The following is a 24,083-nucleotide window of genomic DNA, read 5'->3' as shown; positions in this document are numbered from 1 at the left end:
ATATTTGTCCAGGAAAGAATAAAAAAGCAAAGAAAATTTCAATAAGAGACTGACACAGTTAAGGAAGAAACAGCAGTGTAGAGTCAGCAGCAGCTCCCTTTCAGCTTTATTGAGCCTGGTTGTTTGGAGACATGTGGTACATTTCATTATTTGCTAAAATATTACACAGAGGGGGATGGGGGAAGGAAAAGAGCAGAAGGAAAAACCTCACATCTGTGGTAATGTCTCTGCAGGGGGGAAAAAAAGGCAAATCCTACCATTTGTGGAAGGTATTCATGTGTTGCCGGCTGGCTAAACTGCACATCAATTGAATTAATGTATCCATCAAATCTAGATAAAAGCTCAGAAGAAGCAGTTTAGAAAATACTTTTTTTCTTCTCTGTTCCTTTCCCCCCTCCCCTCTTTCTTAATTCCTTTAAGCTGGTACGGGACATCTGGGTTGGTTTTGTTTTGTATGCTGGGTTTTGTTTTGCCTTGTGTGTCTTCACTGTGAAAACTCCAAAACAAGCCCAGCTGCCTTAAAAAAAAAAAAAAAAAATCGTTTGTGTTTTGCTTACTTGTTAATAGTGTTAGCATGTAAATTAACAGATCCAGACTATGAAGCGAGCAACTCACGAGTGGGTGGGAAGCTCACATCTCCTTTGGTGCTATTGTTTCAGGCTGTCTAGCTGCAGGCTCAGCAGGGCCAGAAGAGTATGGCCTTGTGCATAAATGAAGGCAATAATTGCAAAAAGAAAATAGAAATTTTTTTTAAGAACCAAATAACGCTGTCATTGACTTGGTGGCTGTAACCTCCATTTGGTCACTAAGTTTGTTCTGGAGATAGAAGATACAACTGTAGCACTAGCAGATTTTCAGATTTGGATCCTGGGTTTAGAGTCAGAGTTTATTTTCACACTGCATGCTTCACTGTGGCTGCGGAGAATGTGGTAAATTAGCGCTTGTGGTTTTGAAACCCCTTTCTGGTCTGCCTTCCTATCATCCTGCCTTGCCTTTAAGAAACTCCGAGCGTGTTTCCCTGTGAATTATTGACACATAATTAATGACGGGTCAATACTGACTTGGAAACTGGGTTGCTAATAGAACTAATATGATGCAAATTTTCAGGATGCATATTCTTAATCCAAACTGAAGTTCCCACAGTGATTTTGAAGCCTGTGATTTCTTGTTCACTCTTGTGTTCACATCTATGTTCTTGGTGCACATAGCAATGGTGCTGGATGGTTGAAAGTTGCACAATCATGAAGTTTGGATGGCTACGTTACAAAAAGAGAAATGGCTGTTCAGAGGCCAAGACAGCCACGAGTCCTCTGTGCATGGCCTGAGGAGTTTCATATCACATACAATCCTGAAGTCTGTTACCTGAACACCATTCAGCTCTTGAAGCGAATACTTGAAGAATCTCCCTGTGCAAAAGGGAGGAGGGTGTGAAAGTTCAGTGCCTACAATAAATCATCTCAAAGATTAGGAGATGCTATCAGTAATGTCTGTTGAAGGGCGTGAACATTCTTGTTTGCTGAAAGCTGTACTGTGGTAGCACTGATGTAACCAGTTACTTTGATTTGGGGTTCATTGGGGCCCAACTTGCAGGGACTGAGAGCAACGTCACAGTGTGGCATGCTGAGTGCTCCTACTGTGCTGCGTAGGTTAGTTCTTGCTGTGGGATTTTGGTGACTGTTTTGTGCTCTGCCTTGGATGACCTCAGAAGCCTTTGGGGTGCTGGGGAACAGAAATGTCCTGCTTCCTCTCAGCTGGGCAGTAACAGGGTCACTGGTGCTGAAGGTTGAAGCCCTCCAAGCGCTCCTGGAAGCCCAGTTAGAAGCAGAAATGTTAGTTCCTTCCTGTAAAGCTTTAGCGTGCAGCCATTACAGAGAGTTTCAAAAAGAAAGAGTAATATTCAGGGATCCTTTGGAGAAAGACTGAACAAACTGAGCACAAGCATTTAAAGAGAAAGAGCAGTAATCTGTTCTCGGGGTTTTCTGTGGATGTAAATAGAACGGGACAAGAAATAAAGGACCACAAATTGGAAAAAGGTGAAATTCTGATTAAGCATAAAGTTCTCTGAGATAGTAAATGATAGTTAGTTACTGAAATAGATTGCTTAGGGAAGCTGTGAAATATTTATCATAAGTTTAAAGAAAAAAATAGGAGACTTGTCAAGAATGCCTTGTGTGCAGTTGCTAAAGAAAAGCGCTAAATATAACTGTCCTGTCATGGGGCAATGGCAAAAACTGGAGCCCTTCTAGCCTCAGTTCCCACGAAGATCCACCATTTCAAGTAGCTGATGAGAAGTCTGGCTTAACAGCAGCAATGGCCTGCCTAGTTTGTTTAAAACCAGAAATTATTCATGACCCTGGTTCATGAAACCTCCACTTTTAAGCAAGCCTAGGAGTCAGGTTAATAACAACTCAGAAATCTTCACTAATTTCTGGGAAAACTTTATCTTAAGATTTTATACAAGCATTCATCACCATAGTAATTTAAAGTCTTTAATGTAAAATCATACCAAACCTTTTCCTGGCATCTCTGAAACATCTTAGAGATCCTGGATATGCTTGAGGTTTGGTACTATGTCTTTAGTTATTTACTAATTTTTTTTAAAAAAATTTGGTAGAGGATATGTTTCTTTCAGAAAAAAAAAAAATTATCCTGCTCAATAGGATAACTGAATGACTGATTCTGGTATTTTATTTTCAGTCTAGACCTAAAGTAGTCTTCATCCTCCAGTGCAATAATAATAGTCTTGCCTTTGAATCCCTGTCCATTCAAAGGATTTGTTTTCATGTCTCACTGCATAGTAAATTAATTTCATTTCCATTAGAGTATAATCTTACTCTGAAATAAAATATAATAAAATTCACATTGAAAAAAAGCACCTAGAGCTTTTTTGTCCTGACTTCTTGTTTCTTGACATGTAAAATAAAATAAAACTCTCCATGTGTGTCATGCCAGTGAAGTACACATGAAGTGCATTCTGCTGGGGCCCAGCCTTGTAATGGAGAAATTCTAGCCCTTCTAAGTGAAATACACAAAGAAAGAGTAAGAGATTGCAACCATAACTTCTGAGGTTTTGAATTTAGAAACCTCTTTTTTCTTGTCTGTAAAGGAAGGCGTATTTCTTTGACTTCTTGTATACAATAAATAAGGATGGTGGTTATATGAAATCAAGTATACTATTATTAATGTGCAGTAAAATAGTATTAATCTTCTCTTTCTCTTCATGCCCCACCACTGTCATCTCAGAAAGGCTTTGCTGTGGAGCAGATGGCAATGCAGGTGTAGCCATATGTTAGTGTAGCAGCCTTGGTCTTCAGCCGTGTGGGAATGTAGAAACAGGAAATCAGGTTACCAGGTAGAAACCTATAGTTGACATGTGAACATAGATTAATCTTTCCAAGATGGAGGTTATTACCCTGTTATTAGCAGCAGTCAAAACCAAGAATGAATGTCCTGATTCAACGCTTAAAAGAAACAACTTGATAGGTGCAACAATATGAAAACAAGGCACTTCCCCTGAAGCATTAGTGAAGGTGTATGTCTGATGCATATGATTAATCTTAAACTGTTACTGTGCAATGCCATTTACTTTAGTAGAAGCTGCGAAAATAACTGCTAAAATGGGCTTAAAATAGAAAGCTGCATCAACGAGTCACCTTTTTAGGGATGTTACAAAACCACTGTTTCCAGTGGCTGTCATACATACTGTAGAAGCACTGGCAGCCCTGCATAGTATTTAGGCTGTGCAAAATGTGATTCCTGTTCTGCTTTGATATATTATGTGGCAGCGTAAAGTCTTTGAGCAGGATTTGTCCTTATAGACATGGTATCGGGTAGTAAGCATAGGGGTTAATTTACAGCGGAAAGCTTCTCTCCTGAGGTGCCCATCCTGGGCAATCTCAGACATACCACATATGAAATTGCTTATTCTGTGAAGTGCTAGCTGATACCCAGGGCAAATAAAAAATAGCGTAGTCATTCCACAACAAGATGACTGCCCACAATCTTCCTTGCCTAGCTAACAGATACCCATTTACAGAGAGAAAGAAGAAATAAAAAGAAGTAAGTAGGAGAGGGAACAATTCCAACGCTGTGGTCAGCTAGGGAGGAACGTAAGTGGAAGGAGGGGAAGGCTGTCAGGCTCAGCTGGTTAACAGTAAAGAGCTTTGACCGTTCTAGTGTTGTTCCTGCCTGGTTTCAGCAGCTATGTGTGATCCAGGAGGTAAATGCATACCTCATCACATCTCAGACCGTGTCAGACTGCCTGGAGCATCCTGCCATGTCACTGTGGCCTGGGCATCCTTCCCTTGCGAAATGGCAAGCACAGCGTGCCAGTGGCTTGCCCTGACCTAAAGCAAGGTTTCGCTGAGGTGTGCACCCAAAGGCGAGAGTTGTGGAATGAGCTGTTCCTGCTCTCTGACAGCATCTAGCTGCGTCTCAGAGCTGTAAGGATTACACTACACTGATGCTATAAATGTCTTCATGTCAGGACTGTGAACTTCCCGTGTTAGCAGTTCTATTACATTTTTGACAGCACACAAGTAATTCCTTTTTGATGACTTGAAGACAAGCTTCCAGAAAGCCAGGTTCCAGCAAATGTGAGCAGGCTAAATCATACCAGCACACTAATCAGAAGATCATGGGAGTTGTCCTGTTACATGGGTCCGTACATCTTGGTGTATCCTCTCTCCGCCAGTGAACATGAGCAGATACTTGGAGAAGAATAACGACAGGACATTTTCTTAAAATTGTTTCAGCCCTCACCTAATCCCACCACTCCCAAAATGTGCTAAAATGTATATGGTTTCTATGTGGTTAGTAACACTTTGGGGGTTCCATGGACTTCTCAAGTATCCCCTGGAGTTCTGTTTAAACTTTAGCATTCAAAATATCCTTACTGCTCATATGGAAAAAATTCTGTTTAGATGCAGAGCTATTCACACAAAAGGATTTATGCCATTAACTAACTGTGAAAATACCAAGTAAAATGCTAGTCTCTGTCTGAAAAAGGGAAGCCATCTGAAAATGTAGACCAAATCTCTCTGTTAGGGGTCTGCATGTTAATGTCTATAATCCTTAATATTTTAAATGTGTTTCATCATATTGGATTCACAATTTATCATCTCTGCCCATCAGAGAATGGTGTCATTATGCTGTAGTTAAGACATTTGTGCATGTGCTATAGAAAGTACCAGAAAATTTAATAGACTTTATGTGGCAACAGCTGCCTTTCTTCTGATGCCAGTATTACAGATATGAAAAGTACAGAAATGAGAGTGAAGGAAGGAAATCTAAACTAATGGGGGAAGGGGGGAGAGTGGAACCACTGCAAGATTTGTCTCTCTGAAAACTGCCTGATTGCTTTTCAGAACTATACTTTTTTTTCCTGTTGACAAGCAAAGCTTGGTAATAATAAGTGCTGCATGAATTAAATCCATCACACTTGACTGTTCTGGATCTTCAAACCAATCTGGGCTCTATCAGTGTGCCGCTATTGATTTCTGTGCTTTGACAGAAAATGGCTGAGAGACAAATGATGAGGAGGGGGTTGGGAATCCTACAAACATTTTTTGTGTTACTGTAGCTATAGCTAGTAGCTAATGTAACACCAGATTTCCCCTATCTAAAATACCACTGACTGTGTGAGCATGGTTTTGTGCATACCAGTCAATAAATTTTAAGTATTTCTCTGTTGATGCTACACACTGTTTGTGTCTCTTTAAGAAAGGATTATTGACAGAAAACTAGGAGGGTAGTTATTCTTCTCCACCTACTGAATGTCTGTTCCAAAACATCATCAGCTTCCCCCTTCCCAGTATGGCCATTCTGTGTCAGAGATACCAGTCCTGAACTCAGATAAGAATGTAAATCCATCCCATCCACGTGGAAATCAGCAAAGCTGCTGCACAGGTCTTTCACCTTTTGCTGTTTATTTCACTCTGTGTTTTTAATTCTCAGACAAGTGCTAGCTTTGAAAAGTTCCAAAAAGCATTTTATTTTCTTCCTCTTTTCCCTTTTTCCTGTTTTTCATCTGTTCCATTTTGTTTCGTATAAGAAAGTTCAAATCCTGTCTCTGGCTGGACCTGGGAGGAGAACTAGGACCAAAAATTCCCAAGTTGGCTTGCACTAGGAAGTAGCAGGGACTCTTGATGGAGTCCTGGGGGGCAGCTTTTTTTTTTTTTTTTTTCTGATGAGATCTATAATAGAGTAGCAAATGTTGAATAAACTATGGAGTGCATTAAAAATTGCACTGCGGTAAGACTGGGGAATGGGCAGTTTCAGCTGAAGTTTTGCTGTTTACCTTGTGCCACACTCAAGTAAGACATAGTGCCTTTCTGCATTTTCATTCATCTCTTCATGTTATTAATCCTCTGGGGCAGGACTGTTTCTCCTGTGCTTGTCTAGGACTTGGAATAAAGTTTTCGTGAGGGATCTATAGAATCCACTGTAATTCAAATCATCAGGGCTCAGAAGGGAGTTGTGTATGAAGGAATGTGCCTGGGCAGGTACACTAATGAAGTTCAGTACCTTCTACATGCGGGCAGGAGAACCAATAGGTTTCACACCATGCTACAGTCACAGGTTTCTAGGCTTCCTTTTGATTTCTTCCTTTTGACTACTTCATTTTAATGATGATGAAGTCATAGCACACTGCTAAAGGACTTCTCTATGCATAAGTGAAATCCAGCTGGGTTCACCCCTATTAATATCTGTAGCATATTTCACTTGAGTGGTTCCGGTCAGTTTGAATAAATTCTTGATTTCATTAAGGGTAAATATATGTTGCTGAAGGGAACGTATGCAGCAGTCACTGTTTTGCAAAACAAGCTGCTCTGTGGTGGTTTTACAGATGGCTTTGCTAGGGAGCAATTTAGAGCCTTAGGATTGTACCTCTCCTAAGGGAAGAAGACTTTAAGTATCTTTCTTCTTTCTACTGTCTGAAGTACCAGATAGCCTAGAAAATAGAAAACAGTAAATCATTTTTACATTTAATGACATACCGTAATAATCAAGCACAGATCTGATTACTTAAAGCCTTAAGTGGAAGTTCCTTATTAACATAGCAGTCTGCTCCAAAAACTCATTTGTATAGTACCAGTTCACAGTAATTCCTCACAACTTCTGAGTAATATATTCTTAGAGAAGAGCACCACAGACCTCCCCAGCAGATACAGTTTAAACCAGCTGTCATCAGGGGACAGTGCATACTGGTGGCTGTTCAGGAATGCACAGTGCTAATGGAGGGATGCTAATGCAAAGTGCTAAGTCCCCTCCTCAGTTAGTTTGTGCCTTTCACTTTTGTAATAATAGGATTTTGAACAATTATTTTTAAAATCAGACACGGGAATGTTTGGGAGAAACATAGTTGGTCATGTCTGTTCGCAGTAGTACTTTGTCTAAAAAACATCCCAGCAAACTATATAAAATAAGTCAGTGTCACATTCCAAATCCCTAATTCTTTTAATCATATTTGTATTTAATATGATACAGAAAATGTTTCATGGCCATATATAAGGCCTCTTTCAAGGCTGCTGTTTCAGCTGTTTTACAACATGCCTATGGCACAACGGCTGGTTTTGATCCCTGGAGGCATCCTCCCTCTTACAAGTTTCCCTCTTACAAGTTGCCAACACCACAAGGCAGAAATGGCTTTGTCAAGGACTCTCAGGAACAGACTGAATTCCCAAATCCCTTCTATGGCAGCAGCAGCATCCTTCACGCTTCAGTACCATGTTGGGGCTGTTGCAGGTGGTGAACTAATGAGACCAAGTCTGATGGGAATTCTTACTCCTCTACAAGACCCGTCCCATGCAGTCTGGTCCAGAATCAGGTTCTCAGTCTGTCTAGAAGGCTCTCGGAAAGGTGGGATCTTTTTTTCATCTTGGCACTGTGAGATAGCTTAGACAGCTTGTGATTAAAAGCTTAAGAATTAAAAAAGGCAAAAAAGCTTTGGTAAAAATGAAAGCTCCTTCTTTACGAGCAGAAGCAGCATCAGAGCAAAAGCCTTGGGGCATACTGCTGTGTATATTGCACTGCCTCAGTAAATCACTATTTATGATAAGAAATTATGAAAATCAATGTAAATGGCTACTGTTTAAAAATACTTTTCCAAGTGGTTTCTACTTTAAAGTTATCTGCATATTCACTTTGAGGATTTTTGCGTGTGCTTCATTGAAGGAAATATTTTTTTCTTTTAAAAGTTCTCAGAATGAGACAAGTTCATTATTTCAAGCCATATAACACTTGCTTTTTTGTTTTGAAGTGTAATGGACCCCTGCATATCATAACAGTCCTTAGACAACTTGATGCACACTAACTTAACATTTTCAATACAGATCTCCCTTAATTTTAATATTATCTTAAAAATAATGGGGATTTCTCAAGCCTCTACAAGTTATTGTGGTGGCTGTCTTCGTTTGTTAGATTCTACCTTTGCTGAATTAAGAAAGTTTCTCCACCTCAAGAGCAAAGTGACAAAAAGGAGCCCTCAAAATCTCTAGTTCCAGTAAAGAAAGCATGCAAACAGAAACAGAAATGTTTCCACTTACAGAGCAACTGTTCCTGAGAAATGATTAAAATGTTCAAGTTTCCAATAATGTATATATAGCATATTCCTGTCATCTGCAGCATACTGTTAGGAAACCTTAAACAGCAGATGCTCTGTGGGACTTTTAAACTGAAGTCCAATCTATACAGGAGGCAGAACTTATAATGAGACATAATGTAGTTGCGAGACAAGACATCACAGGCAATTTCCTGAAAGAAAGAGTGAGATTTAATCACTTTGGGCTACTTCTGCAGCTACTGCTGAGGCACATTAGTTGCTCTGTCAGGGAGGGAGATGCTTGTCAAGATTGTAAGCAAACTGAATTGCTGCCAACCATTTAATCACAGACAACAGATGATTCTCATAGACCATTTGTTTTATTTCTGTGCATTTTGTCTTGTGCTTTGCTGTCTTGCTAAAATCCATGCCCTTTTATGTTACGACAACAGGACATTAGCAATTATTGCTGTTGAAGTGCTCCACACATAAGCAAAGCCCCCTCTCTGCCATGTTAGTCATCGGCTCAGTTTGGGTTTTATCTCTATCACTTACAAAAGTTCTAATTCTGACAGCTTTAATTACCTCAAAAAAGCACTTTTACAGTTCTTGATTGATAGAAAGAATTTTTTAGCTACTTGGAGTAGCCAGTCTTGTGTTATTTTAAGTGGGATTTCACTCTCCCTGAAAGACTTCCAAGACAAGACATTTAACGGTGTAGAGGTGGGTGACCGCTGCTTCCCAACTGCCAGGCACAGAGAGGTGAGGGGGATGAAACCCATATCATCTCAAGATTTATATTTTTGCAGCACATATAAGATATTAGCCCCAATTAGCATTCTGGTTGCCAGTCTCAACTAACATTCTGTTGCAGCAGTGTGAAGGAAAAGCAATGCCCAGCAGATACTCAGCTAGGTAATTACTCAGGTAATTACTAGGCCATCATTCCTAGTCCAAAGGGAGGACATGAGCTGTCTAACCAGCAACTCTTGGACCATTCTGCCAGCTTCCACGCTGTGTAGTGGCTGCCACTCCTCAACAACATTTATCCAGTCTTCCTCATCCTGTCCTCTCCTGTTGGGATTATTTTCAGCCTGCAGTCTCCATCTTGATTTCTAGGTTGATTGCACAGATTGTAACTCAGGGCAAATTTGGCAGAAGGACTACAGGAGGTAAGGGAAGGAGAGACAGATGGGCGAAAATAACATTGACCCAGTTGCCTTGTCTGAACTAGATGGAAAATTATATCCTCATCCCATCACTCTCCACATATCAAATGAATAAATGTAGTGTGCCTATATTAGTTCTGTGACACCATTTCCATGGCCCAGGAGTGAATGTTCCTGAGGTGAATGCTATCCCGTATAATAATTTGAAGCAAGCCTCACTGTCACCTCCTTTTCTTTTCTCTCCTAATACCTCCAGCCAAGCATCTTCTCCAGCTCAGACCATTGCCCCTAGCTCACAGCACTACCTGCAGGGCCCAGCAAAACTTCTTAACATGGATTCCACACTGTACCTTGCACTGTCTGATGGTGACGTGCCTTACTAGCCAGTTGTGCTTCACTGGATAGGAACCAGTGCTCTGCTGTAGTCCAGGATGCTGCAGCAAGCAGTCACAAACAAATTCTCATTTTATTTGTATCATTTGGCAACAGAGGAAAGAGTAATAAGTTGCTTCTAAAAAATACAGCTTTATTGTAGGCCATAATTCAGGACAATGACCTAACTAGGATCTCTTTCCAGGATAAGCTACTCATATACTCCTAGAAGTGAGTAAAGATCTAAGTCGGTTTTTTGAAACATGGCAACTATTACCAGAAGCATGACTGTGTTCCAGATGATCAGCGTCTTGCAGACCACTTGGTCTTATCTAGGGCCATGTCATAAAGGAGATTGAAAAAATGAAAAATTTTAGGTTTCCATGGCAGTGAGTTGGGAATGGCATCACCAGTTTCAGTGCAGAATATGTGGGAAGAAGAAAATATGGTCCAAAGGATTGTGGCTAGAGAAAGAGGAGAGAATGGGTGGGCTGCAGGGCACATCCACCAGAAAACATGAAATACCACGTTTTCCTTTTAAACCAGTAATTTTCATGAGAAACTCACTTCAGTGCTCAGAAATTTATTCTCAGAAATGTAAAGGTGCAATAAGAGTGTGGGGCAGTATTCAAATGCAGAAACCAGAGTTCTCAAAAGCAGAGGGAAATTAGTGTTGGTGGCAGAGGGACTGCCTGTGCCATCGTTTCATCTTGTGACAATCAGCTTTTTTATTTTGGTGTGCTTTCTTGGCCAGGAAACCCTTCTGTTGATTTCCATGAGATGTAATCAGGCTATTGAATTGTCAAGGTATCCATAATTTATAGAGGTAGAGTTTTGTGATTGACTCTTTTAGGTTTTTTTAAGAAAAGCAAATACCATTACAATAATTCACACTCAGAAGAGCATTTTTCCTGTTGCATTTAATACAATTTCATTAAGTTAGCACAATCTAAATTAAAATGTGAACAAGATACTTGTTTATTATATCAAAAGCAAATTAAGTCTGGATTTGAAAAGGTGTTAAAGCTTTTCCTTTCATGAAATAGAATTAGTTCTGATTTGTCTGTGAAGTTGAAACTGGAATGAATTATTGCTGAAATATAAACCAAGTTTAAATCCAAGCTTAATGCAATTAACGAAACGAAGAAACTTCATAAGGTTCAAATGAATATTGTTGCTATGCTTACAAGCTGAGGAACAAATCAGCATAGCAGTACTGAAATTATTAGAGCTATGATGGGTAACCCCTCTGAAGTTTATGACCATGGGAGAGGCCAGGAACAGGGAAATAAATATGCAGAAAATGTGCATATTTTAGTAAACTTGCACAGGTAAATTTTGACAAGTGTTTCAGGTGGGACATTAATATTTCAAGCACATTATCTGAAGTCCACAGTGGGTGTAAATACAGACTAGCACTGCAAAGATGTCTTATTTGAGGGTTACAAATTCTCTCTTCCTGTGTTTGCATTCTTTTGTTTCTGTTCTTCATACCGTGTAGTGAATGAGTTTACTGAGCCTAATGTGCACACAATTGGCAAACACAGTATATAAGCATTTGTCTAAATTGCCAATTTTGAATTTGGAAATGTAACTATTTGTTCAAGAAGGTAATGCAGTTGTAATAGGAAAACACCATGCAGACTGTCAAAACTAAATGACAGAATAGAAACTGAAAACACCAGACACCCAAGCAAGCAGCCTGATTTAGAAAATGTTGAAATCTGATAATTAGGTCACTCTGTTGGGCAGCTAAATATGAATTTAATTCAAAATTTGAGGCATCTGGTTTTGGAAAGGTTTGCTTTCTCAGCCTTATTCTTTCTTTTTGCAAAGTTGGAGATGTGATACTTCCTTTCCCTACAGAGATGGTAAGAGGATTACTTCTTCTCACACTGCTTTGAGTATGGAAAGTCCTCTAAAAGCGTTATCTGAAAATTTCAGACAGCTCTAGTGTTATCCTATTACCCATTCATAGAGGCAAGTAATGGATAATTGGGTTCCTACTTACCTTCATTAGATAAGAGATTTCTCATTTAACTCTATCAATAGAAAGATTAAGAGTCCTTGTTACTCCAGGAGAATAAAGTTGCATAGGATGGGAGAAGTGACTAATAGCGAGTATAAAACTGTGGTTGTAAACCAATAGATTTGTTACAATAGGAAAGTTTCAGACAATGAAATACCCTCTCTAACCTTTATGGTCATACTTCTAATTCAGTACATGGAGACATATTGCTCTGTATCAGGTGAAGCAGAATAAAGTGGCCCATTGATTGCATCAAAAGTTTACAAGCTGACTTCATACTTTTACACCTATCATGTGAAGACAGATTATGAGACTCTCCTGTGAGTTAGAGCAGAGCCAGTAGAAAGGCAGTTGGAGTTCTTCTTAACTTCCATGACCTGTTTGGGTTAATAATTAGTTATTGTACTCTGCAAGTTTTTTGGTTTGGTGGTTGTTCTTTAGTTGTTATAGCACCGGCGTGTTTGCTGGCTGTACACAAGAGTTTTTCTACATTAGACTTCTGTTTCCGTAGAATCTGCTTTTTCTTTCTGACTAGCCAAAGAAGAAGGGTAGAAATTAAGTTTTCAGCCTGACACATGCATGTGCCAAGTTCATAATGATGTGCCCAGAGCAGAGGCGCTGTTAACTCCTTTTGGTTGTCGTAGCCCATGACACCACTGAACAGGCTTTCCCATTGGAACCTTTCTGATGTTGTCAGCAGCAGGTGCTAGACCTAACTAATAATGTTTTCTGAAGACCCAAAGATGGCTTGTTTTCTACCCTTATCAGGCAGAATTTTGATACAGGGAAGCAGTTAGTTTGGTGACTCTCGTTGCTTACTTTGTTGTCTTTTATCCAGGAAGCACACTGAAAAGTACTTACAGCTTCCAGACAAAGTTTGTGGTTTCTGACTGTGCCATGTCTGTAGAAAACTGCATCTGATAGAGCGTAAGAATGATTTTTCCACAGCTGCACAATATTTCTGAACTATTCTTTGTATTTATCTGCAGTGACCTTACAAAAGTAGTCCACCTTCATGGCTACAAAGCTTAATTACTGTAATTCTGCATTAGCTTTGCTTCTGCTGGGCTTTCTCTGCCTCATGCAGCTCTAGGGTAGCATTTAGTGGCACACTTATTCCTTGGAATAAACTGATGTGGCAGGTTACCGTAGGGTGCTGTCTGCCTACAAAGTATCAGGTAGACTTGTAACTTACCCTGTTAATTTTTAAAACCTGTAAGAGAGAGACAATATTATATTGCAAGGCCACCTTTCTGTGTCACTTCCCTAAAAGCTCTCTTTGTTTTAATACTATCTGTACTTCTCAGGTTTCTACTATTCTTTCTGTAGCAGCCACTTTCCTGTTGCTGTTGGAATGTCAAAAAAGGTATATTCTTCGGGATATTTCTGTCTATTTTGAAATCACCGGAGGGAAAAGTTTTCCCCACTACACTAATTAAGGAGCATGCTGTTTGTGTAGCACTGAAGTTGATATTATCTGTACCTAGGTTTATAAATAGCATCTCTGTTTATTTGTTCATCTTCCCTGATAAATACAAACCTACCATACAGTCAGCAGCACTCAGGGAACACCAGTAGCGGGCAACCAATATACAGCTCAAATATATCGTATCAAGAACTTCTGTGTTAGAGATGTCCTAAACCATGGTCAGGCAAGGTAGTCAGGAGTTCACAATTACCTTCTTTCTGTGAACGAGGACTTGATATACCTGCTATCCTTACAGGTCATGTCAAACGATAGACATGCCATGCAAGTGTAAATGCTACATTTGATTTTCCAGAGGGCAGGGCAGGTACAGGTTCACAGCCCTGTCCCGTATCCCCATGTTGTGCCCTTTGCCCAGCAGAACCACAGAGGGATGTGCATGGGCGAAGAGCAGCTTCTGGAGCTGAGCTTCCCTCAGCCACTGGAAGAGCATCTCTGCACAGCCCCAGCTGGGCTAACGCCCTTAATTTTTTTTTCCTCCTTTCTCGGTGTTTACTTTGCAGCCACTCCGCTGCATCCTGTACAAATTTAAAAATCCCTGGCATTCTCTGAAGCACAAGCAAACTATGATTTTCATGGCACACCAGCAAACCCTTAAATAACTAGGACATTGTATTGGTGATGAGAACAGAAAGCATCTCCATAAAGAACAGCTTGCCAAACTTTATAAATTTCTTCTGCAATCAAGAGAAAAATAAAGCCTCAAGATTCTCCTAGCGCAAATTTTAATGATTATTGTGTGCTGTTATGTGAATATTTTCACTAAGACTGTAGGAAAAACATTGCTTGTAATCGTCACATAACGGAAAAACATTCATATGGGCCAGGCAATGTCAGGAACCCTGGGAATATATCATTATGCAGCAAAGGTCAGCAAGGTAGAAAATACATAATTATGATGTGGCCTGTTTAATATCCATGGTTAGGGAAGAGTAGTCAGATTGCAAAATACTGGTCCTGGTTTTCTGATCTTACTGTAAATATTTTTCCTGCAACCTTTTTATGTCTGTCTTAAAAATAGTAATGGATTAGGAAGTATCAGTGTGCTTACAGAGCAAGGACCTAGACAGCAGCCATGAGAAAGTTCATTTGACAGTCAAGGGAAAACACTGCAAACCCAGCTTGTGATTTGTAGAATTTTAATGACAAATAAGGCAAAAAACCCCTTTCAAAACTGCATAGATGACCCCCTAACAGAAGTTTCCTTTGCTATAGCTCCCCAACACAAATTATAACAGAGAAAGTGTTGTTCAGAATAGTCAACTGTTTCAGTGGCATCCATCGACAAAAGGTAATGACAAAATGAAAAGAAGAAACACAAATAACATCAGTTTCTTGGTTTATGCACAGAGAACAAAAGAATACATCTGCTTTAGTCTTTACGCTGCCATAAAGATATGGATGCCTGAGCCTCACTAGGGAGAAATGAGCCTATTTTATGCACCAGGCACAAGTGTGGACCAGTTCCTGTTTTCCAGATTTCACTATATTGAATTATACTGCTATTTTTCAGTTGTAAACATTTCAAATTTATGAAGCAGACATGATTAAACTAGTCGGTAAAGGAGATAAACAAGATATTTTTTCCAATTAAACAAAATTACTTTTTAAAGTCATTGTTTTAAGAGGTCTGTTGTTCTGTTGGGGAGGATGGAGGGGAGGATGCTTCATTATAAAGAAATACTGAAAAATGCTGCAGTTTTGAGAAGGGGAAAAAGAATGTTAATACAATTTGTAGGTGATATTGAGGTGAGAGGTGCTATAAACACTACAGGAGTAGAGACATAATAGAACAAAATAGTGTCTGGTGCAAAAAGTATATGCACTGGAAATGCAAAATGAGAATCAACCTGAAAAAAAATGCAGACAGATATCTCCTGGGGAAATTACTCCTGAGCACACACATTCAATAAGCAAGAGAAAACTGGGAAGTGGAAGTGATTAAAGAGACCCTGAGGTGACGCTAGTCAACAAATTAGACAGCAGTAACAGTATGATATGGATAAACAATGGTGCAGGTTTAGAATACATCATGTTCCCAAGTGTTTTTTTCCTGGTCAGAGAACTAGTACAAAGTTTAGGCATTGAAGATGACTAATGTCAGAAGCGCGTTGACATCGGAATTCTGTGGTGCACGGAAGCCCTTGTTCTGGCTCACTGCACCGATGAGTTTCACTCCTGCTGATTGATGAAAATAGAGATAAATTTCTCATGATGTGAAACACAACAGCAACTTTCCTAATAATTATTTTCAATCAAAAAGCTGTGATTTTCCTATGAGATGAGAAATAGTTTAGAAAAATAGATGCATGAACTATTACATAGCTTTTAAATGTATTCAGTTTGTACTTCAGTCCAGGAAGAGAGCAATCATTTCACTTTGTCTTCTGTTGGAAAACTTCCTCCTTCCTCCCCACTTCACAATTTTTAGTAAAAAAGATTTAACATGATAATCTAGAAATCATCTCAATAGTAAAGAATTGCAATCACCAGTATTATCATGTAAGACCAGGGCAGGCATGCCACTGATTCGGATGCACAAATGCCAGATTGATCCCTTTATACCAATAAATGCCTTTTTCCCTGGTGGAAAAAAAAAACAAACAAAAAAAACCCCAAAACCCCCAACAGATTACAAATTGAGTTAAAGAAACCCATGTCATCCCAGCACTTTATTTTCAATCCTTCTTGTAACTGGGAAATACATCCTGAGCCAAAGGCTGCTAAAGTGCATTACTTCAGGGATGTACTTGAGGACGTGCTTAATGTTAAACATCAGGCACCACCTTGGACTCAGGGGTGATAATCTGCTGCATTGAGGGCTCATTCATAGTGACCACCTGTAGCTTCAGCGGGAAGGACTTCACAAGAAGTATCCAGGTAAAAGCAGGTATCAACAACCTGCTCAAATAAAAATCTGCCACCCCTGAGCACCCAAAAGGTATTTCCTTTCTTCAAGAAAAACTTTGCTTAGACCTTGGCAATCTCTTTCAGATGAAGTAAAAATGAATTTAAATTTCATCCCTGACTGGCATTTTCTGAAATTTAAAAAGTGCCAAAAAATGTAGTATTAAAACATTTAATTTTTCTTGTTTCTTTACCTGGGACTGTCACAGCTCAAATTCTATGAGCGAGACTGTTCCACTAAGCTTTGCAAAAATGTTAGTCATCAAGAGGTTCAAGATCAGTGCTCTGACTTTTGAGATTTGTATTTGCTTATCTCATACTTGGACTCTGTTCTTATCTTGCGGTGAAAAAGAGCCTATATGCATCTCTAGTTCACGGGTTTTTTTCTTTTCACACTGGGGAAAAAAAGAGATGCCAAACCAAATTTTGGTCCCAAGTACATTGATCTAAATCTCTGCTAAAATGAGCAGAATCACGTTGGAATAATGTTTTTCCATTTCTTTTGTCCCATTTTGTGTTTATGCTTCCCTGCCATTTGTGTCACTCATCCCACTACAGTTCTTGTGATGCCTGTCATTCTCCGAAGGAGAACAGCAGCTTCCCGTATAGCCTGACTGAGCAACATGACATTCAGTGGGTTTTTAATTAGATAATACAGTTCATGGAAGAACTGTGAGCCACAGCTGATAGTGAACATAAAATACAGCCCCTACTCTTTTAATCCTGCCTGCTTATTTTACATAAGAACAGAGTCTTTGTAAGTGCCATACTGGAAGCTCATTATACAAGAGGAATAAAATTCAGCTTCTCGTTTTTATGTTACTTTTCTTGGAGACATATCCCATATAGGGATCTCAACTATAAAGAAGCCTTAATATAAAAGAAAGAAACAATGGGATCAGGGACAAGCTTAATTGGCTTTTTCAGATGTTTAAAACATGAAGCCAGCATATCCATGTATGTAATGTATGTGAGATGAGTTTCTGGTAAAGAACAAAATGAAGGACCTTATAATGGCGTACTGAATACGTGTGAATTTCCCAGGTTTGGATTGCCAGCTGGGGTTAAAGCACGACATGGGCTATGACATCATGTTAGGGTAAATAGCCCACGGTAGCTATTAAGACCAAGAACAAGGTCCTGTCGTGTACAGGGAGCACGATGCATCTGCAGTAGTGGTGGTGAGGTTTACTCTAGTCAAACAAATCTGGCAAAAATCCTCTGATGAACAGAGAAGCATCATTTATTACCTGGGATTTGGGAAGATCTCCAGAAAGACTTACGTTTGGTCTGCAGAACACAGAACCTGGATTTTTCTGTCAGATACAGCATCTGTCAGGCACATGAAAAACTGATCTCCTCAAGGGCAGTAACATGGTCACATCCTGCTCTCACTTAACAGTGGTGTCAGTCAGCCCTTTGCAGTGATGTTTCTGAGAGCCCCATGTCTTTCACATGGGCTTTGTCCTGGAAGGGTTGGGGGACATTCATCAGCACCCTTAGTCTCTTGCTAGCAGGCACAGGAGATGTGCATGACAGTAGAACACTGTCCCTAATGAAATCATTTGTCTGGTACCACTCGGTCTCCCCAGCAGCTCCCGCTGCACCTCCTTGTCACCATAGAATCTTACCTGAACCACAACACTTCTAGTTTTTTCTTTCTTTATATATCCTGATTACATTTCTGGAGCTGTACCCTGGAGCAGGCTTTGTGTCTGCTGTTTTGGCAGCTTACCTTGAGAAAGGTTTGTTTACAGTTGCAGGGTAGCCTCAGAATTGAAGCCACTGCAACCCTAACAAACATTAATATTACTTTCTACTGTTTACTTTTAATTTTTCTTGCTTTTCTGTATCAAGTTCCCTTAGTATAACCGTGTCTGAGCAGTGAGGAGTTTGACATTTGCTCACTGACACGCAGAAATTCCAATCAACTTCAACGGATTTTAGATTACACCTTCTATAGAGAAGAATCAGAGATGCATCAGAGACGGTTGTAAGTAAATCAGTTATTCATTAAAAACATGCACTCTTGAACAGCTCAAAACTATTTCTGTAAATCCACACTCAACTCAGCAGATTGTTTATCCAAAAAGTGAGAAGTCTAAACATTCTGAAGCTATGAAAACAAAACATGAAAAACACTTTTCATTTCAGAATTGTGTGATTAATTTCATTGTCACTTTAAAAAAAATATTTGAAGTAGAATACCAGACTCAATTTGGTGAGGAAAAAAGCAAAAGAATCATTTTGGGACAATTAATGAGTTTTTTTAGCTGCTAAAATATATACCAAACCATTATTTATTCTCAAAACCTGTTATTCTGACTGCACTTTGGACTCAGGAGCATAACATTTTTGACAGTACGACCACGTGCTATTTGCAGGCTGTGTTTTTTGAAGCAGACATGTATTTGCATTCTTTTATCCATCAGGATAGTTCAATTAGGTTCAGGAGCAGTTTTTGTTTTAAGTATGATTACTTACTGCATAATTGGTTAACAGGCCACATTTGTGAGTTTGTTGATTAATGAGGAAACAACCTAATTTCTTAAGCCAAGCTGCATCCTGGGTGCTTCCTGAGCCATACCTGAAGTGCCAAGTTGAAACTAGCAATACTGAAAAAGGTCAAAAACCTATTTCTAGGGCCCTGCTCTGAAAACTGTTACAAATTCTGCTACGGTATGCTTTTATTGCACATTAGTTTTAATAGGATATTATTGGTTTGTGAATACCCTTTTCCCAGATGCTGCCTACAATGTAGTTTTTATTGCATAGCAGTTTTAATGTGATTTTACTGCTTTATAAATACACTTTTCACCATTCTTTCCTTGATACCGTGTCTGTACCAATATGCTTGCACATTACTGTTATTTCTGTCTTAAAATCAAGGTTAAAGCAATCACAGTAGGGCTTTGCAGAATGAATGATAAATGAAAATGCATCTAGCAGGATGCTCTTGATATTCCATGAACAAACAATACAAAATCTTTATTCATTATTTATCACTTGTTCTTTGTGACATTTCTTTACAAGGCGTTTCTTTTTCCTTTCATAGAGCTGAGCCAATACATATACTGGGCCAAATGCATATGTTTACCTCTTTCCTTTCCCCCCACCTTGAATCAGAAACTCTTGATCTGCTTAGGTCTGGCTGTATGTTGAACCAGCTGGTCCAGCACCCGCAGCCACGGAGTCATTCCATCTTGCAAGACACTGCTGCGCGTTCGTCCCACTCAGGCTGCTCTGTAGTCCGTGCTACGTTCCATGCTCATTGGTAGGTGGCTGCTTGCTCTCCATCTAGCAGTTCTGGCTCTAGATCAGCATCTCTGCCACCAGGACAGCCTGAAGATACGGAGAGGTTAGTGCAGAACTGACTCACGTCTGCTTCTTACACCAGCAGAATCCTTCACTAACAGTGTTGTGTTTGCTTGCTTTTCGCTGGTAGGGATGAAGGTTAAAATTAAGCTATTACTTTTCTTTGGAGGTAGTTCAGAAGAATATAGGTGAATGCATTTTTGCCTATCCCCATGTTATTAACCAAAGAGCTTATCAGATCTACAGTCAATTCTCATTTCACTGGATTTACAAGTAAAAAAAGCTTGTTAAGCTTTTATTAATTTAAAACAGTCACCAATCATGTTTCTCCATACCTGTTCTAATTAGTTGCTTTTGTTGCCTATGGATTCTGATAGCTTTTTCTGATTTCTGGTTTGCTCCCAATCTTCTCCTTCTCTCTCTCAGTTTCTGTTTTAGAATCTTGCTACTTGCAACTTTTCTCTCTCTAGCTAGTTCCTCTTAAATTGAACTCCAGGTCTTCTGTCTTTTGCATGTATCTGTGGGAGGCAATTTAATAGCATTACCCTTTTTTGGCTTGCAGCTGCAGCTAAACCATCCTGCTGTCCAGAAGGCAATTTACCTGATTTGATTTTCACCAAACCATGTTTTCCTTATGAACTGATCATACTTGCAGAGGGTACTATACAGAGCTTTTAAAATACTGGCACAAGATTTTGGTACATTAATGTTCTATCTGTGCCCTGGTATTTGAAGACATATTAGAAAATTCCTTTCAGTAAAAAAATGCTGAGCAAAATTTTGGGCTTCTGGGTAGAAATAATCTAGATCCTCTGACTAAAAAGCATTTATCCCCCATGGTTGCGATTTAGTATCCTCTTTGGAACTAATAGACTAGAAAGCACCTATGTTCACACAGTACAGGTGCACCAACCTGTTTTTCCAAAGTTCAGAAAAAATATTTATGAAGTAATTGCAACTCTTCTGCATCTCTATTAACAGCTATAGATACTTGCTTCTGGCCATCATGGATTTGAGTCTACATCTTTAGCAACCATATGAAATTTCTGTACTTTTAAACCTGTATTTTGTACTGTTGTCTATCTGGTCTTCATTTGTTCCATCCCTAGATTTAGAAGTAGGCTTCATTTTTATTGTTGCCTTTATTTCTGTACTGAACCAGAAGTTGCCTGGAATTCTCTTCCTTTTTCACAGTATGGTTTTGATTTTAAGTAAATGTTATTCATATTTTTCTTTATGAATTTTCTTTCTAATCCATTTCTCTCATATTTTCTTCTGAATTGGAAAATTAGCCCCTTTGAAACATATAGAATGCATACCTATATGTATTTTAGTTGGAATGCTTTCCTATTTTCTCAAACTGGACCTAGCAGGGTTGAAATCACTGTTTTTCAAACAACAGCTGGGGTCTAGTCCAGTGACTCATCTGACCTTCTGCATTGTCACCCAGTTGCAGCAGACTAATCCTGGGTGGGCTGTGGTACCTTTTAGGTTAGAAAGACACTTAATGAAGTCAGTGGAAAAACGCCAGCTTACTTGAACGAGGCCCATGTTTAAAACTACTTTTTGGCATACCAAACTGTTCTATTTTTACCTGACTTAAAAAAAAAAAGACAAATGATCCTTCACAACAGAATTGTTTTCATATTCTTTCTTTCTTCTCGATTGGATTTGATTGGGGGTATAGCTTTGCAATTCTGTGAGGAGTAATGTCTCACTGTCCTTTGCTCTTTCTTACATAGTGAAGCATGCTGGTATAATTCAATAAGATTCTGCTATGTACATAGCTTCTGATCTGCGAAAAAACTAATTTAATTCCAAATTAACTGCTCTCAAAAGTACTTTTTTTCCTTCTTCTTCATTTTAACACATTGCAAGGCTACAAGTAACTGTAGTACAATTTTAATGAGAACAATTGAAGGAAATACCATAGATAAATGTCAGTGCATGTCAGAGTTAGGATTTAATGGATTAAAAAAATGCTTCTTCCATCAAATTGTATATTTTCACTCTATGTAAATGATTTTTTATTCAGATATATTTATATCAGGCCTAATAAGTTGTACAGTCTCCTGCAAATGAAATTCTTAACGATGGTAAGCCTTGTTTGCAGGATATCTGGAAAGGATTGAGATTACTATGCAGTACTTCTAATATAGAGAATTAAAATATAACATATCCTGTTCATTCTGATGCTTTGAAAAGGGTGTTTCTTATTTCTGTGGATGAATATACTGCTAGTGACTAAAACCAGATGATCACAAGACCAGATCTTGTGTAGAAGGTATAAATTCCTTATGCCTTTACTTTGTACACTGTTTACCTGTATAGTAACTGGTACAGAACCCCATGCTGTTACAAACCACTAGAAATATTAACGTAACACATCTTGATTTCTGTGGTTGTGATTCGACTTGGGGCCGGCTTTGGTTATAGCGAGGTAGGCAGTTACCCCATGGCAGCAGGCCAGTGGCAGCAGCAAAGAGCCATTCTGCCCATGCTGGAGGAGACCAGAGACTGACCTGTTTGAGCAGCAACTATTTCCTAAGCCTCCAGACTCTGCTTTTCCTCTGCACAGTTACATACCAACATCCTGCTGCCTTCAGCAGCTTCTCTCTTCACTTCTCGCAGCCACAAACAAAGCAATACAGAGGCAAGAACACAGCTGTTGCTGGGAGAAGATGGGGCAGGGAAGCTCTGTTACAGATTGCTGCATGGAGGGAGGAATGGGAACAAGGAGAGGACCCAAGGAATAGCAACGCTTCAAAGTTCAACTGGTTTCATGAGGAAGGAAGGTGATACTGAGATCCCATCCATAGTCATAAATTCTTTCCAGCCTCTCATTGCTCTTCAAAACCCTGTTTATCTTTACCTTAGCTTCCTTAACCCAGAGTCCTTCAACTTTTGTTATCCTCCTACTTCACCCCCTTCAGTTATTTTGTCCTTAATTTTGCCTGCACTGCTTGGAAGCATTAAAACCACTTCAGGAGCTTTCTTTGTGTGTCCTTGGTGTGTCTGTATTCATCTCTTCCCTGATATTTGCATTCTTCAGTAGACACAGTCAGTTTAGTTCTGTGTTTGTCCAGCAGTTAAAAAAATAAAGGGGTTCAGTGTCAAGGGCTTACAGGAAATAATTTGGGCAATAAATATTAGGATAAAGTGTTCAAATATTTCTACACCAAGATTTTTTGTTAACTCTAACCTTGTTACAAATTTAAACACCAGCATTTTACCAGTTTGTTACTTAAAAAGGGTTTGCTGTCATGTTCAATAGGGGTAAGGCAAAACGATTAAGGCATCACCACGTTCTTCATTTGAATGGGCACATGTTCAGTTCTGGTTTTCTGTGAAGTCCTCAGTCTGTGCCTTGTTCTTGCAGCCTCTTGAAGAAACTTCCTAGCTTTGAGTAAAAAAAACACAGCTGTGACCGTTTGCATAAGCTGTTAACATTTCGTATTTATCTTTATGAAGTTTGCAGATTTTACTCCTCTCTGCCCTCTTTACACATTCAGAGCAATTTAGAGGCACCATCTCCACCCACTCTTAGAGGGAGGCCACCCCAACATGCTAGCAAGTTGGAAAGGTAGAATTTCATACTGTGCAATAAAGGTAATACCACCTGCATGTACTTACATGATTATAGGAACTGATTCAAATTATGTGCATGGCATGGAAGTACATGGATATTGAACAAAAATAAAGTTGGTATTTCCTACAGCTTTATTGACCTTAACTCTGAATTGTCTATCTAATGAACATAGTTAGACTTGTCATCTGGTTCGTATCTTAAGTCGAGTGCACATCCTTGTGTCTATATTAAAAATAAAACCAAAAGAAATAGCTTTTTGACCTTCAGTTAATTATCTTAGCCTGGCTTAGAGAAAGCAGAACTTATTTCACAGCTTCATTCCCATTTGCACAGATTTTCCCCCAAGAGAATGACATGAAATAAATTATTTTTAAGGAGATATGTAGTTTCATGAGAAAGAACAAAGACTCTCTTAAGTATTCATCATAATAAAACCATGGAGCTTTGTAGTCATTTCCTTTCATTTTTTGAAGTGGACTGCTCTTCAGGCTGCTCTTCTTGAGTACAGGTCAAATATCAACCAGAAGAAAGGTGTCATCAACTTCAAGTTATGTAAATAATAGAAATCAAGAGAAGAATAATACATCTCTTCATTTTTTCAGAACATTGAGATATAAATAATCGAGATAGGAGTAAAAAAAATCAGATTCACCAAACCCTTTCCTTAAATTCTT

General features: G+C 39.1%; 1 long non-coding RNA gene across 1 annotated transcript; it reads right to left on the bottom strand.

Annotated features, from left to right (window-relative positions):
- Positions 1-18,696: 18,696 nt before the first annotated feature.
- LOC121083743 lies at positions 18,697-23,590 on the bottom strand. Its single transcript, XR_005826471.1, has 3 exons — positions 23,023-23,590; positions 20,156-20,338; positions 18,697-19,943 (listed from the first exon to the last, which is right to left on the bottom strand). It is a non-coding gene; the product is annotated as an uncharacterized LOC121083743 (long non-coding RNA).
- Positions 23,591-24,083: the final 493 nt, after the last annotated feature.

Source organism: Falco naumanni, chromosome 1, assembly GCF_017639655.2.
Source record: "Falco naumanni isolate bFalNau1 chromosome 1, bFalNau1.pat, whole genome shotgun sequence".
Classification (NCBI taxonomy): Eukaryota; Metazoa; Chordata; class Aves; order Falconiformes; family Falconidae; genus Falco; species Falco naumanni.
Note: the sequence above shows the minus strand (reverse complement) of the source record. Positions and strands in the feature narration are given on the sequence as shown.